At 41.6% G+C, this 15,368-nt stretch overlaps 1 long non-coding RNA gene across 4 annotated transcripts; it reads right to left on the bottom strand.

The window, feature by feature from the left end:
* Window positions 1-929: 929 nt before the first annotated feature.
* LOC101788722 (uncharacterized) lies at window positions 930-15,191 on the bottom strand. 4 transcript variants are annotated; one of them, XR_010041958.1, is made up of 3 exons: window positions 14,761-15,191; window positions 9,742-11,773; window positions 930-3,239 (listed from the first exon to the last, which is right to left on the bottom strand). It is a non-coding gene; the product is annotated as an uncharacterized LOC101788722 (long non-coding RNA). The 4 variants fall into 4 exon arrangements; XR_010041959.1 differs by lacking the exon at window positions 14,761-15,191 and having other exon boundaries at window positions 9,742-10,184; window positions 11,603-14,754; XR_002790333.2 differs by lacking the exon at window positions 14,761-15,191 and having other exon boundaries at window positions 930-3,066; window positions 3,135-3,239; window positions 9,742-14,745.
* Between the last annotated feature and the right edge of the window lie 177 nt (window positions 15,192-15,368).

Genomic DNA, 15,368 nt, shown 5'->3' with positions numbered 1-15,368 from the left:
GGATAGAGAATTGCTCATGACATTACTGATGCAGAAACCTATGTGAGCTTTTGATGTACTAACATCAATTACATGTAGGTGTTTCAGCCCTAATCATATGATTGATATTTTTATATACCCAGTATCTCTATCACTAAACTGTATCATGAAGAGTAGTTATTGAATTGACATAAGTAGCTAGCTAGATTTATCTATAGATCTCCACAAATGTTATATGACCCAGTTTCAGAATTTCTTTACTTTCTCTTCAATGCAAAAATGAATTTTCAGATAATTTCAGACAGGTTGATAGTTTTTTCCCTACTATGACTACTTAATGTTTTTGCTTCAAATTTTAAATCCTGTTTATTTACCCAAATACTACCTTATACTTTTCCATCATGGTTTTACTTATGTTACATATGTCTGTTTATTCAAGAAATATATTTTGATTAATGATCCATCAGGTATAAGGTGCCTTTCTACTTACATCATTCATTAGACTCCAAGACAATAAAAATTTCTGCTTTCTATAGGTTTGGAATATAGAGGGAAAAAATAAATAATAAAAACACAAAAGGAAAGCATATATGATTTAAAGGTGACAAGATCTACTGAAAAAGAACTACACTAGGGAATGGGGTAGAGTAGCCAGGGAAGGTCTTACAAGAATGAGCACACGTTTAAAATGGTCTTTGCCTTCTCTTTTTAACAATGAAAGCATGTTTCTTCTCAGACTCAGGAAAGTCCCCATCACTGTTAGAGGGCAGTGTTTATTGAACCCAGTCCTCCATGATTCAGCACTGTCATTTTGCCCATTTTGTTAGGAATATACAATTCTCCATATACTTGATAAAATGTTACTACAGCTCTGATTGAACATGGTGTTATTAGGATCTGTGTTTGTTACTTTTCTCTCATTGCTGAGACTAAATACCCAGCACTCCAAATGAAGGTAGGAAAGGTTTATTTAGCTTACAATTTGTGGAGGTTTCAGTCCATAACCAAAGGCTCCAAGGCAGGTTGGCATAGCCAAGGAACATTTCAAAACAGCAGCCAGCAAAAGCATCCAGAGCAATAGGGGGAGGAGTATAAGTCTCTTTTCCTTTTTATATTAAACACAGCCCCCCAACCCAGAGAAGCTGTAGCATTCACAAAATCTCTGTGCTCTCCTCTTGCACAGGATAAGGATATTTACAAAATAAGGATCTTGACTTCCTGCTGAATGTATTAGTTAAACCTCTACACTTCTCAAGTTGACATAATGTGTCAACCATAACAGGATCCAAACATTCTTCAGTTTTATTTATTTTCATTCTAGCTCTTCAAACATAGTAGTTAATTCTCTCCACTGATTACTTGTTGTGTAATTTAAACATAAGGCTTACTGGGGAAAGAAACAAGGTTCATTGATTTACAAACATTTTTGCAGCATCCAAATAGAACTCAATGTGTCATTTTTGACCATCTAAGTTAAACCATCTGGAAGTTTTTTATAAATGACATGCTCTCTCCTTAGACCTATACTGATACTGTTTACCATGTACCTAATGTGTTTCGTGCAGAAAGAGTTCTCATTAAAGTCATTTTCTCAAGCACAAAAAGTAATGATTGATATGAAGTTATATCCAAAATCAACAAAGTCTTGAGTTTTGCACTTCTGTTATTCCAGTAGTCTTATGTGACAGAGATAAAGCTTAATAATAATGGTTGAACTTAACTACTTTGGTTTGTAGTTTTTCAAAAATTGTATTCATACTTCAGCAGTGCCTGTCTTCAACAAGTAGGGTTTAACAACATCTGAGACACAATGGTGCACCTATGTCCCTCTGAGGTGGCCTTTGAAGTCTGGTGAATAAATATTTCTTTGTAAAATGTCCAATTACTTTCAACCATGGAGTAGGTGGTGTTAAAGAATATGATAATCTCTAAATATCTTTCATCGCTTTCCCAATGCCTAAAACATTTTTCATAATTTTTTGTTTTAAATGGTTATGATATTGAATTGTGATACTTCTTCCTCAATAATTACAAATTTTCTTAATATAAAACTATGAGTATTTAGCAGAACATGATTTTTTGTACTAAACTGTATATTTTTAACATTTAAATTTATTAAATTTAGCACTCTTACATCTAACATTTATGGCAATATTAATAAGTTGCTCATTCCTTGTTGAAATGTTCAAATTGGTTTACTTTCAGCCACACAATCTCTTTTTTACTCACAATACCAACTCTGTTCCTGGCTGGTCTGGCCTTTTGCACAGTGCCAGGAGAAGTTCTGGCTGTAGATCTTTCTTACCTTATTTTCTCTCTGCTCTTCTGAAGATTCAGAAGATGCATGTTTATGAAATATAAAAGGAGCACTAAGACATTTATCCAGAGTGGTGCTTGTTTATAATAGTCTATTTTAAATTCTGTAGCTATTGTTTACCCAAGATATACAAGCACTATAGCAATGAAACTGGAAGGTTCTCTAAAAGCAGAAAAATAGATGATACCCTGTTATCTACAGCAGCTGCAGTGGTCTATAACAATTAGCATGACTTTGTGAGTTTACTTCAGAATCTACATGATTACAAGAATATTTTCCATTATCACAGCAGTTACTATACTACTTAGCAGTCACTAAGGAAAAAGGATGTGTGGGCTCACTCATGAATGCTGGATTAAATTGGAGTTAAATTTTCATCCAAGGATCTCCTCTTTTATGTGCAGATAATTTTTGAGCATTTTTATTGTGATATCATTAATGGCCATAAACTTATCCTTTTAAAGTCAATGGTATTTAGCCTATTCACCTGTCACCACCACTTCATGTTCAGTATTCCAAAAGAAACCAAACCTCACGCTCATCTGCAGTCATTCTCATCCTCCAGCCCCAGTCAGCCACTCATCCACTTTCTGCCTTCATAGCATTGCCTGTTCTCGACCTTCATGCAAGTGGAATTGTATAATACATGACTTTTGCGTATAGTTTCTTTTACTAAGCGTGTTTCCAATCTTCACTCCAGCTGTAGCATGTGCTTGCACTTCATTCTGCATCCCAGTCTTTTTAAGAGCAGTTTTAGGTTTCCTGTAAAACTGAGCAGAAGGTTCAGTGATTTTCCACAAACTCTCTGCCCCCATATGTAGCTCCCTATTATACATACCATCCACTAGAACAGCGTTTTTGTGTTAGCTGATGAATCCACACTACCATGGCACCATAACCTAGAGTCCAGCATCTATAAGGGTTTGTGCTTGCTGTTGAGGCCCTGTGGATTAGAAAGAATAAATGATGTCAGATATCTACCACTCTAGGATCACAGAGCAGTGTCACTGCCCCAGAAGCCCTCAGGGCCTGCCTACTACAAATGACTTTGTCCCCAGAGAAGAGCAAGGAGCTGGCTGTCATTCTTTATCACATAATCATCACTACCAGATGTCAGTCTGGAGCCTTGCCCACGTGGATGTCCTTGCCACTGGAGTGTGATCACTCTGCTGTGGTGCACCATCTCAAACGTGTGGTCTCTGGTCCAAGAACCAATCCATGCATTATTCTACACAAAGCTATGCCATAACTTTGTGGGCTGAATAATTCTCGTCCCCATAGCATGTTAGATGAACATTTTTAGGGAATGGAACTCTCAAGTACTTCTGCCTAAGTTATTAACTTTGAAAGGCAATGAGGAATGAATGAGAATATGCCTTTAGGGCCCACTTGTCCTGTGGCACTGAGGATGTCAGTTGTGGTACATGCTTCAAGTGCAAACCAGTATGCTAGTTCTGCATGGGTTCCTCGCCAGGAACCAGGTCCCTTGGATCACATGGGCATCCTCTAGTCCCCTGTCTAGCCAGAGTGTTTTGCTCCTACATCATCCACCTTAGAGCTCCTACACATCTGCTTAGGGGCCAGTTGGAAATTCGGCTGTTTCACTTCTTTGATTTGTTCCTTAAAGCCCAGAATTTAGTCCTTTCTCTAACTAGGGGTCTGTTATAATAGTATTAGTTTCTTTTTTCAAATATATGCTCCATTTCTCTTCTTTCTCCTGCTGTTCCCATGTGGGGAATTTCCCAGTTCCCAAACAGCAAGCAGCTCATAGGGGAATAAAAGGTAGCACTGTTCCAAGTCCATTTTACCCTCTGTTTATTCACCTCAGGTAGGACATGGTAGTTATTACAGAGCTGGAGTTTCTCTCCAGCACTCTCAACTAAGAATCCAGGCGTATGGGATCCAAACCACAAATATTTCTGTTTTGATTACTGACTTCCCAGCATGATCCACAGAAGAGGGTGATGAGTTCTGTTCATCAGCAGAGGAAAGGCTGGCTCTTTAAGAGAGTAGGATTTGTGCACTAGGAGCAATCCCCTTTTGCAACTGGGAGAGCTGCTATCATCCAGAGTAACACTGCCCCATCCCCTCACCAGCAGCTGAACTGCTGTACCAGGGCAGACTTTAGGCTCCACTCCAAGCATTAAGCATAAGCCCTGGGCCACCCAGGCCCAGAGGCTGGGGGACAGACAGGTAAAAGATGAAGGGGCCAGTGTAGACACAGTATAAGGGCAGCCCAGGGACAAGGAAATGATGCTGAGGGAAAGAACTTAGGCAGAATTTGCCTTAGAGTTAAGAATTTACAAGTTTCTCCCCTAAAATAAGAGAAAGTTAACTAATCCACCAGCTACAAAATTAGCTTTCTCTTGCATCCCCATTCCCTTCCTTGTTTTAGTGTCATAGAAATCTGCCTTCCAACAGAAATGTTAGCAGAATAATCCCAGAAAGATAAATATCTGCCTTAGTCACTTAAATGTGAGAGACAGTCCCCAGCCCAGCTTTATCTGTGGCTGCTGTCCCACTCCATTTATACCAACCTAAATCCTTTATCCCCAGCGAACTCTTTCCCTGTCATTTTGCCTCACATGCTGGTCAACAAACAGGGATTTACAAGCCGAACAACACAGGGAGCTTGTCACAATGAGCTTGTATGGTAAGGACAGGGCACAAGCAAATAGAGGACCATGTGAAGGGTGACCTTTTTCAACTGGTGTGGATTGATGCTCGCATCAGTTTGGCCATGCAGGACTAATGTGACTGTCCCTGTTCTACTAAAAACATTATCACATTAATTCCCTGGCCTTGAAGCCAGCTGCTACTGCAGAGAGGCAGTGCTTATCACATGCTTGGGACTTCAGCCTTTGCCAAATGCTCTGTCTTCCCTGTCCCTTGGAGCGCTGTACAAACATTAATTAATGGTTCTCACACTGTCATGCAACGTCATTATCCTTTGATGATGAGACAGATAAGTCTCTTAAAACATCAACACCAACTAGGGTGAGACTGATTTCCTTTTGCCCCCAAAGCTGCACCTAGCCTCCTTAGCTGGAGTCATCTGCTTGGAATTCTTAAGCTTTCTCCTTTGGAAAATCCCCACACCAGTCTCTGTCCCCTCCACCACCATGATCTGCAATGAACCTAATGCCCCAGGGCCTCCCCTTGCTCTGAGATCCTGGTCTGATGCTCTGCTCGCTGTCCTGTAGGTGCCACCTCCAACTCCCTCTCTGCAGTCTCACACCCACCCTCCCGCCCCATCTGCCCTAGGGTCCTCTCCCAGAGCCAGAGCTGGGTTTTGTCTCAGACAGGCTTGGCCAGCTCCTTCTCTGCTCAGGTATGTATGCAAGCCAGTAATTACTGACCACACTGGCTGCTGGCTCTCTGTCTGGCACCCTTGTCCACCTCATCAGTCTCTCCTGATTGCTTAGATTCCTGTCCAAGCTTTCCCACTGTTCCCAGTCCATTTCTCAGCCTGGGCTCCAACCTCCCTCTCAGCCCCAAGGTACTACCTTTCGTCCTGAGCTGGGGCTCTCCCTGACAATGAGCTCAGCCATGCTCTCACGTCACCCATCTTCACCATGCTTTTGTTCCACTATATAGATTAAAAAATGACCTCACAACAGGCAGTTAGGTGGCTCAGGATCCCACAAACATACAAGGTCCACATCTCCGCTTAGAAATCCACAACTGTACGACCTCATTCAAAGACATGTTCACCTCCCCTTTCTTCCAGGAGTTTGAGAGATAATGAGGCAAGGTTTGGAGAAGACCTTGCAACAAAGCCAATAGGCAGAAAATCTTCCAAGAATTAAAAAGTAATTATTAGCATAAAGTAACAAATGAAGGCAAGGACAGTTGCTAAGAAAGAAAATGTTGGGCTCAAGTGACACACAGGTAGTCTGCAGAGAAGGCAGTAGGGGAAGTAGGCCGGGGATGCCTGTGGCTCTTAGGGATGGTGGAAAGAGGAGGAAAGGCTGCCTCTGAGGGAGTGCATTGTCCTCACCACTCCTGTCTATGAGGATCCACTTTCTCTCTGGGTTTCATTAGCAGTTACCTATTTGCTGCCTAAAATTTAGTCTTGTCTCCTCAACACAATTTAAGGCATTGTTTTACAAATAACCATGAAGGCTGATGTGGGAGGCAGCAAGGTACTCACATCCCTGTGGAACTCAGAACAGCACAGGGGCCTGGGAACATTTCATAAAGACCTGTAGCTCAACTCAGGCCTCCTTCCAAGCTCTGGACAAGTTATCGAAATAAATGTCTGACAGCATACATGATATAACTGGCTGCCTGAGTCCCCGTGTGACACTAGAACAAATGCCTGAGACCGAGTGACTGACAGAATGGAAATGTATTTTTCACATTTCTAGAGACTGGAAGTCAACAGCAAGATACCAGCACTGGGGTCTGGTGAGGCCTGCTCTCCACGTCTGAGATGACACTGTATTGAGGTGTCTCCAGAAAGGATCAGTGCTGTGCCCTCACGTGGGATTGGAGACGGAAGAAACAGATGGGGCTCTAGTCTTCGGCCTTCCTCACTGAGTCCCCTCCTACATCCGCCTCCCTGACGTTACCCACATTGGTGACCAAGTTTTGACATGAATTTTGGGGGACACATTCAGACTGCAGATGCAATTCAAAGGATAATTCAAAATGTAAAGCTCATTACAGTCACAAAAGATCAGCCTGCCTGTATGGACCTCCGCTCTCAGCCACGTGGCTTCCCAGACCCCAGACGCTCCCCCACCAACACACATTGTCCTCTGCTTCTGCTGACTCCACTCGTTCTCACTGATGTCCTGGGGTAAACTCCACATCCACCATGTACTTCTGACCCCCTGGTTCTGCTTCTAAGGACCCCGTTACCCCCAGCTTCTCGTCTCTACTGCCCACCTTTGTGTTCCACATCTTGGCTTATAACACTGTACATCTCATGCTCTGAGGACTGATGGGGGTTTTCTTACGCATTTCCATTGCAGCCAATCCCAACCTGACTCTCTTCCCCTGGGGCGGTGAACTCCTGAGGCAAGAAATGTATATTTTGTCCTTCAGGATGCATGAAGTCCCCTTGTCACACAGAGCAGCACTTTTCAAGTTTTTTTTTTTTTTATAGTCTAAGTTATCAATAAGCTCAGAAATTTTTGTTCAAAAAGGTCATTTCTATCAGTATCTATTTCATTCCAAGTTAAAACTGAGAATTTTACAGAGGCTTGGTGGTGCACAAATGTAATACCAGTACTCAGAAGGCTGAAGCAGGAGTTCAAGGCCAAACTGGGCTCAAGGTCAGCTTGCCCCACAAAGTGAGACTCTGACTTGAAAAAATAAACTAAACACACACACACAACTGAGAATTTTCCAAAATTTGCTCAAAAGTAACAATAATGAATCTATAACATAATGATAAGTAACATGCCTTTATGAAAACTAAATTTTCCAAAGGGAAAAATATGAGCATTTTTTAAAAGACACTTTTGCAAGTATCTTTTATGCTTGGCTTATAGGTAACTGTGTGGACCATACTCTCTCTCTCTCTCTCTTTTTTTTTTTTTTCGGGTACCAGGGATTTGGAACTCATGACCTTACACTTGCCAGGCAGGTGCTTAGATCACTGAGTTAAAGCCCATCATGGCTTGGCTTGGAGAAAAGATCTGTTCAGATGAACTTCCATGTTAATTCATTGTCATATCTTGCTTCAAATGATCCCAGAAGAGGAAAATATTTCAATACCTTTTTCTGGTAATTGCAGATATTTTTCTTAAAACACTCAAACTAGACAAGTGATAATTTCTTAAAGGCTAATTGCAACTCAGAATCTAAAATTACATCCATGAGTTTTTCACATTCACAATAAAATTCACAGGCCTGACTTGCACATTGCAGGAGTCATTTAGAAAGTTTCATCCACTGAGTTAAGCCGATTCCCAAATGCTGATGTATTTCCTACTGTATTAAAAATATTCCACATATTTCATACAATATTCAAAAGGCATATTACCATATGATCAATGGTTAATATTATCATAGATCTCATCAAAAGTCTTTTAAGTATTGAGAAACTATGAAACTCATAGTGATAAATATTCATTTTCTAAAATTCTAATTTGCACACAAAACCGCAAAGGTTGTCCTTGCCCAGAAATTTGCCTTCCTTGAAGAGTTAAGTTCATTTCACTTATTTTCTGGAAAATGCCAATCAAGCACTCAAGCCTTGATAACATAGTTTGCCAATCATTTGCTCTTCCCAGTAAGATCGTTGGTCTGTGGACAAAGTGTCCAGCTCCTCTTGCAAGTGGACAGTCCTCCGTGCTTCAGCACTGTGCAGAAGGGCTTGCTCTACACTTCCCATGTTATCATGGGAAGACTCCACAGTAGAAGTGGGATGGAGCTGATTTCCATTGCTTCTCATTCTTAAGTGGAACTGGCCATCTTTCCATTGTACCTGCTAAGCAGTGAGCATCTCATGAGATGTGGCAGGCTACTACTACTGCTTTGCACATCACAGCAAATGTCAACAGGCAGAAAAAGCAAATATGTTGTGCCATTTGTTATCATAGCCATGTTAAGAATGTAGTTGTACATTCAGCTTTGCATTTACAAGTAATATTACTGCAAAAATCACTTTTACTTTGCAGAGCTTGAAAAGGACCCTAGAGATCCCTAAGGAAGCACGGACCATACTTTGAGAACAAATGGGCTGCAGGATTTCCTGCCACTTCTTAGTGGAACTTCCCACACCCCTCACCATTTACCTTCTCTGTCTGTTTCTGGCTTAGCTCTCACTATACCTAACATTCTGTTTATCACATCGCATTAAAAAATAATAAATCAGGACTTTGAGGTCAGTCAGACCTCTAGCATAACACTATGCTCCTGGCGGTGTAATCTGGGGTAGCCAACCTTTACCAACCTCGGGGTTTTTTTTTTTTTTCACAGCAAAATGAGGGCAAGAATACTTAACACATAGTTGTGAAAATTAAATATCTAAGTGTACATAAATTTGTTCCTTTCATTTGTCCCAATTCTGGGTCAAAGGAACACTATGATGCTCTACTGCTCTATCACACAGTTTTGTCATCCCTCTGAGGACATTCCTAGCATGCCCAAATCACTTTTGAACTTCCTGCCTTTTTTCTGAAGGAAAAAGAAAGCCAGTCTTTTGAAAGGCTCATTTTTGCACATTTTGTGTAAAACCAAAAAGGATATGTCAGAATATCCTGTTTCAAATCAAATTTAAAAATAGCCAGGATATTGAATGACAAGTTCACCTATTTATTCTCTTTACGTACCAGATGATTTTTTTTGCCCTTTTAAAAGAAATGATTCTTTTAAAACTCTACATTTCCTATGAAAGTATAATGAAAAGAACAGTTCACATATTAATATCTTTTTTAATGTTAATGCTGAGTCAGAAAGAACTTCCTGGTATGTGAAAATTTTAAACTTACCTTTAAAAAATAGCTGGTGGGGCATGAGAGTTGAACTCAATGAGAAGTCTGAGGGTTTACATAGCAGCTTCTTTAAATCACCAGCCATGTCCAAATCCATCCTGAGCTGGGCTGCTACCACATGACTCTCTTGGTAGTATTTGTGCACTACATCATGACTGTGTAGACATGAAAGGGATCTTCTCTCTGCATCCTCATTTCTTTCTTCCACCCCACAGCAGGGCTTTGTGACATCAGAGTGCTTTGTGCAGTCACACTGGGCTCATTCCCTGCCAGCATCCAGTCTGTGGCCCAGCACGTCAGCCTGGACTTTGATCTCTAAAGCTGTGCCTGGCACCAGCCACTCTCCCCAGAGCTTTTGAAGTTATTCTAATCAGCATTTTTAATGTTTCATTTTTAAATTGTATAAACTGTTTAATTTCTTCTTTAATTTCATCTGTGACCTATTGGTTGTTCAGAAGGGTATTATTTAATTTCTATACGTTTATAAAGTTCTTGTGGTTTCTTTTGCCATTGATCACCAATTTCATTGCACTATGGTCTCATAACATACAGGGGATAATTTCAATTCCTTTACATTTATTTAATCATGTTTTATGAGGTAGCATGTGGTCTATTTTGGAGAACATCCCACATACGCCTGAGAAGAATGTGTATTCTGATATTGTGGAGTGGAACACTCTAAACATCTACTAAGTTCATTTGTTCAAAACTTTGGTTTAGTTCTAATATTTCATTGCTAATGTCTTACTTTTTATGCCTAAAGACATTATCACTGAATATGGTAATGTGTGCCTAAAATCAAGTTACTCCAGAGGCAAGGCAAGAAGATCACAATTTCAAGGCCAGCCCAGGTGACTTAGTGAAACCATTGTGGAAATAAAAAGGACTGGGGGTACAGCTCTGTTGCAGAGCACTCTTGGTCTGAACCCCCAGAACCACACATTTCTTTTTAAACCACGATTGAATTTTTGCACAGGTGATAAAGTCACTACTAGCTAATGTCTGTCCAACTCCCCAGCAGGTGACATTAATTAGTAGTTTCCAGTCTGGTAGAGATGTCACCAAGGGTGCCCAGCAAAGCTCATCTGGAAACTAAAGAACAAATGATTAAAAGAAACTAGGAAAGAGGGAGAGAGAAGGGGAGGTGGGCCGGCATGAGTCCTCTCTTCCTTAACAAAGGATAATTTCGTCTGAACTTCTCAGATAGTCCCTGACCTCCAAAGCCTCCTTTGCTGTGCTCAATGTCACCTTCAAGGATAAATCAGAGCCATCTTGAAATAGTGAAAGGGGAAGACTGTCAGTCTCACAGGTATCCAAACAAGTGTGGTCCCTAATCCAGGGCCAATCCATAACACAGACAGCTGTTACAATTATTTCTTAGTTTTGGTCAATAGCTGAAATACTCTTTGAAATAATTATGTTATTTTTAATATAATCCTCAAAAGTTACAGCAATCTCCAATTTCTTCCCATTCTTCCAATGAATCTGTTCTGCTAATGAGCCCCCTAGGTCCCCTGTGGAGGACGCAGGCCCGGAAGGTCTTGGCCAACTTGCCCTGAGTGGCTCTGGCTGCTCAGTCACGAGACTGAGGCTCAGAAAGCAGGGAGCCACAAGCGGCATCAAAGGCAGAGTCTTCCAATATGCTTCCTTTTATCTTTATCTTTTTATCTTTCCTTTTTGATTAATTTATACATTTGAAGATAATGTTTTGTACTGGTGGAGTGTGCAGCCCATGTGTGATTAGTGGCTGGAGGTTATTTTACTCTCCTGCAAAAATCTACACAGGGTCGCAGGGCCCAGCCACAGAGAAGCAGACCCACAGACAAGAATCGCACCCCGCTGGGTTCCCCAGACTGACCTTGTGGACCCGTGTGCTGAGCTGTTCCCGCAGAAGCAGGGCTCATTACTCTGCATGTTTCCACAGAGGGACCCCTTCAGTGTACTCTCAGGCTGATGTAGGTATAGCATTTATTACTCTGCCAAAATTCAGTGGCAACTGCAGGAGAGGTTAGCCTAATGTATAAGAAAGCTGGGAAAAAATAGGAGAAGGGCATTACTTTAGAACCTGGTTTTGGGCCGGGCTCAAAATGTGTAGCACAGTGCCTGGTTCAGAGGGGATCCTTATGAGATATTTAGGCTCGAGTGAACAGATTTGGAGCACATTAGACTTTTGCACACTCAATCTCCACACTTACAAATAAGAGGATTCAATCAAACAATTGTGGTGATGGTAAGAATGTTTCAAGATACCCACTTCTTTCAGTCATCTGATTTTGTATGCAATTAAAGGGAATCATAAACCACTAATTTAGAGTAACAGTAGTAATACCCATTTAATTTAATAAAAACCTGAATTATAAGTGTTTACAAGAAATGCAACTTTTTTGGGGGGGGTTTGTTTGTTTTTGCTTTTGTTTTTGTTTTTACCTTTCTTGCCTTGTTTTTTGAGGCAGAATCTTGCTATTGTAGCCCAGGCTATGTAATATAGACTGATCTCCAACTTGCCATCCTCCTGCCTCAGCCTCCCAAGTACTAAGATTATGTGGATATGGTATCAACTATTTTCTTTCTTTTTGAAAAAAATTCAGTAATGCAAAACAGACTGAGACACAGCTTAAAATGTCAGCAAAGTTTCTGGTACTATCTTCTCTTAAATGTGATGCATACCATACATTGCTGCATGGTTTGGGGTTGATCTCCTATGAAATGATTTGCAGTTTAGCTAGGTACTCCCTTTTGTTTCTCTTTCTAGAAGTATGTAGGGCTTTTGTATGTAATTTCTCTTCATTAGCCTCAGTTCAAGCTTGGAGAGAATCTGGGCATAGGAACTGTCAGCCCACACCTAGACAAACACACCAATGGTATAAGTCCCAGCCTGAACCATGATTCTAGTACATGCCAGGAGGCTAGTCTCAATGTTAGACTAGTCAGGCAACAGCTGTGGTACTGTTTGTGTTTCATTCCCTCTACTGAAGTCATTTCTGTTAAGAACACATCCAAAGCCATCCCACATTCAATGTTTTAGAAGGCTGGGAGCACATTGATGAGGTTCAGTGTTCAAAAGACCCCACAGCAGCATTGATGAGTTTCAGTGTTCAAAAGACCCCACTCGATGCCGGGACTTCATCATCATGATCCCAATAAGTTTCTTTGCACACACATGCAGAGCTCCATTCTGGAAACTTAACTGTCTCTGTATTTCCTTCCCAGAGAAACCATTCTCTTAAGTAATTTAAAACTCTCTATCTTCTGACAACTCATTCAAATATTTTCTTTGATTATTGCGGGATAGACATTCTGTATTATTACCACATCCTTTTCATTCTCTCCATTGCAACTATTAATGTATAAATCACAAAATGTGATGTTGTATTTTATCTTAATCCCCTTCTCCTTCACTAATACAGATGCTCTGTGCAGACTTTATTCCCTTAATGTGTAGCTGTCATCAGATGCACATTGTCAACTCCCAAGCATTGTTCAACCGTCAGCTGTTAACAATGGACAAGAGTGAGACAGCAGCCTAGAAAGGACACCCATCCCCCCAGTCTGTGATTCAGCACCTGGGGCACATTCATGCTGGGGAGCTGGAAAATTGCCCTGCTAAGCCCTTGGTCACTACAAGTGGCACTTCCACAGGTGTCAGTGTGTCTGGTTCCCAGTAAAACATCCTGTAAGTGCAGAGGCCCCACACAGTAACCTGGAGAATATGCAGGTACATGGTACTGGCCCCATTTCTCACCACTTGGGGAGATAGCCCATGGGAAGGGGTGTCCAGAAGGCTGCCACAATCCAGTTTCAAGTCTTCAGGCAGGCCTCTCAGGCACTCTTAGCACTCCCACAACACTTAGCAAATGATGTTTAGTCATGGGGTCATTCAAGTATTATTGCTCTGCATAGATTCAGAAGAATCATAAGAGCAACAGGTAATTTTTCATTATCACACACTAATTCAAAAACTGCCAGAGTTAATGCTAGCTGACTGAGATACATTAATAGAACATAGCTGATAGGTTAGATACATAAGTAGATATTTAATAGATTGATAAGTAATAGATATAGGTAGATGAAACTGATAGGGGAAGGAAAAAATACAGCTATTTTTTAGATAGCTAACAGATAAACATAGGCAGTTGAAAGCTGGTGTACATGTATATATAAAAAGAGATAATAGAGATAGATAATGGACGTAGAGAAGATAGACAGACAGACAGACGAGGCTGGGGCATGTGGTTTTGAGAAAGATGTATAATCTTCCATGGAGAAGCTTTTGTGGTAGGGGTGAGAGTGGGCATGTTTATGCACTAGCATTTTTGAAGGAAAGAGAGGAAAGAAGTGAGGAATGAAAGGAGAGAAAGAATGGGATTGAGAAGTGAGACTGCCTTTGTGTATCCAACTTCCTAAGCAGGTAGTATTGTAGACAACTAAGCTGAAAATGTCTGCTACTTCCCTGGGTCACAAGAGAGTTCACAGGCTCAGAAGGCAGAACTGTCACATCAGAGACTATTCTCCACAGACAGTCAACAACATCAACAGCACAGCAAATCAGGATGAGGAACCATGGCACAAGCCTAGAAACAGCCAATGGGGAGCTGTCACCACACAACTCTTAACCAGTGGACCTGGGGTCTCTGCTGGCCAACATACTTGGATCAGTATGAATGGGAAAGCATCTAAGTGCATCCCTGGGGTAAGGTCTCAAACCAGCTGTGGGGCACTGGCCATCCCGGCCAGCAAGCCAGCATGTCAGGTCCCAAGATTTGATGATTCCTCAGAGGTATGTGGATGTCAGCTCCCATAAGTTCAAATGACTGACATTAAATCCTTTCCTGAGAGTATCAAAAGACAAGTATTAAACAAAGACAAGTAAAGGCTTTGGAGCAGGTGCCCACAAATCTCCTGGCTGCTGTGGATGGTCACAAATTCATCTTTCAGGAGCTGAGCCCCAGGTAGGAGGCCATTCCTCTACACATTTAATATAGACAAATGTTCCTCCAAGTCGAGGAGAGGACACACCTGCAGTCTTCCCAGAGCATAGGCAGTAGCCAAGCGAATCCAGCCCAGTAATTGGAAGCCTGTAGTATTTCTACAAGTGCTGGCCTGGCCAGCTGGCATGTGCCCAACTCCTCACACTGAGGGTCCTGATACAGTGGAACATGGAACTACACACTTATCCAGTATTCCCGGCCCACCAATCCTTGGAGAATTCCTGTCATTCGAGACTGAGCCATTCTAGGTCTGAGTGAGTGCCCATCTTTTCTCAGAATTCAGCTGAGTCCTGTCCCTTGGCCAGGTTGGGTCTCTTAGGCACACACAATGAGAGGATGCTATGCATTTCCAGGCATTGATGGTCACCGCAGGGAGTTCCAAGCCACAGATTCTTACAAGAAGTGAGCAACTTCAAACTGAGCAGGCCTGCCCCCTCCCCACAACAGGAGGGGGACACCAGGTACCTCCTGTTACGACTGAGGAGTCCGTCTGGGTCACGTCTATACCTCCAAAAGTCAGGCCTCATTGTTTAGTTTTCTGCGGGGGCATCAATGGAGACAACCATCAATGGCTTCCAGGAAATTCCTCATAGGTCAACTGAGGAGTTTTTCTTTTTATCTGCTTGCATGGTTCTG

The sequence above is a fragment of the Cavia porcellus genome, unplaced genomic scaffold, assembly GCF_034190915.1.
Source record: "Cavia porcellus strain 051 isolate PalLab524CR breed Dunkin Hartley unplaced genomic scaffold, mCavPor4.1 scaffold_22, whole genome shotgun sequence".
Lineage (NCBI taxonomy): Eukaryota > Metazoa > Chordata > Mammalia > Rodentia > Caviidae > Cavia > Cavia porcellus.
The sequence above is the reverse complement of the archived record's forward strand: the minus strand, read 5'-3'. Positions and strand labels throughout refer to the sequence as shown.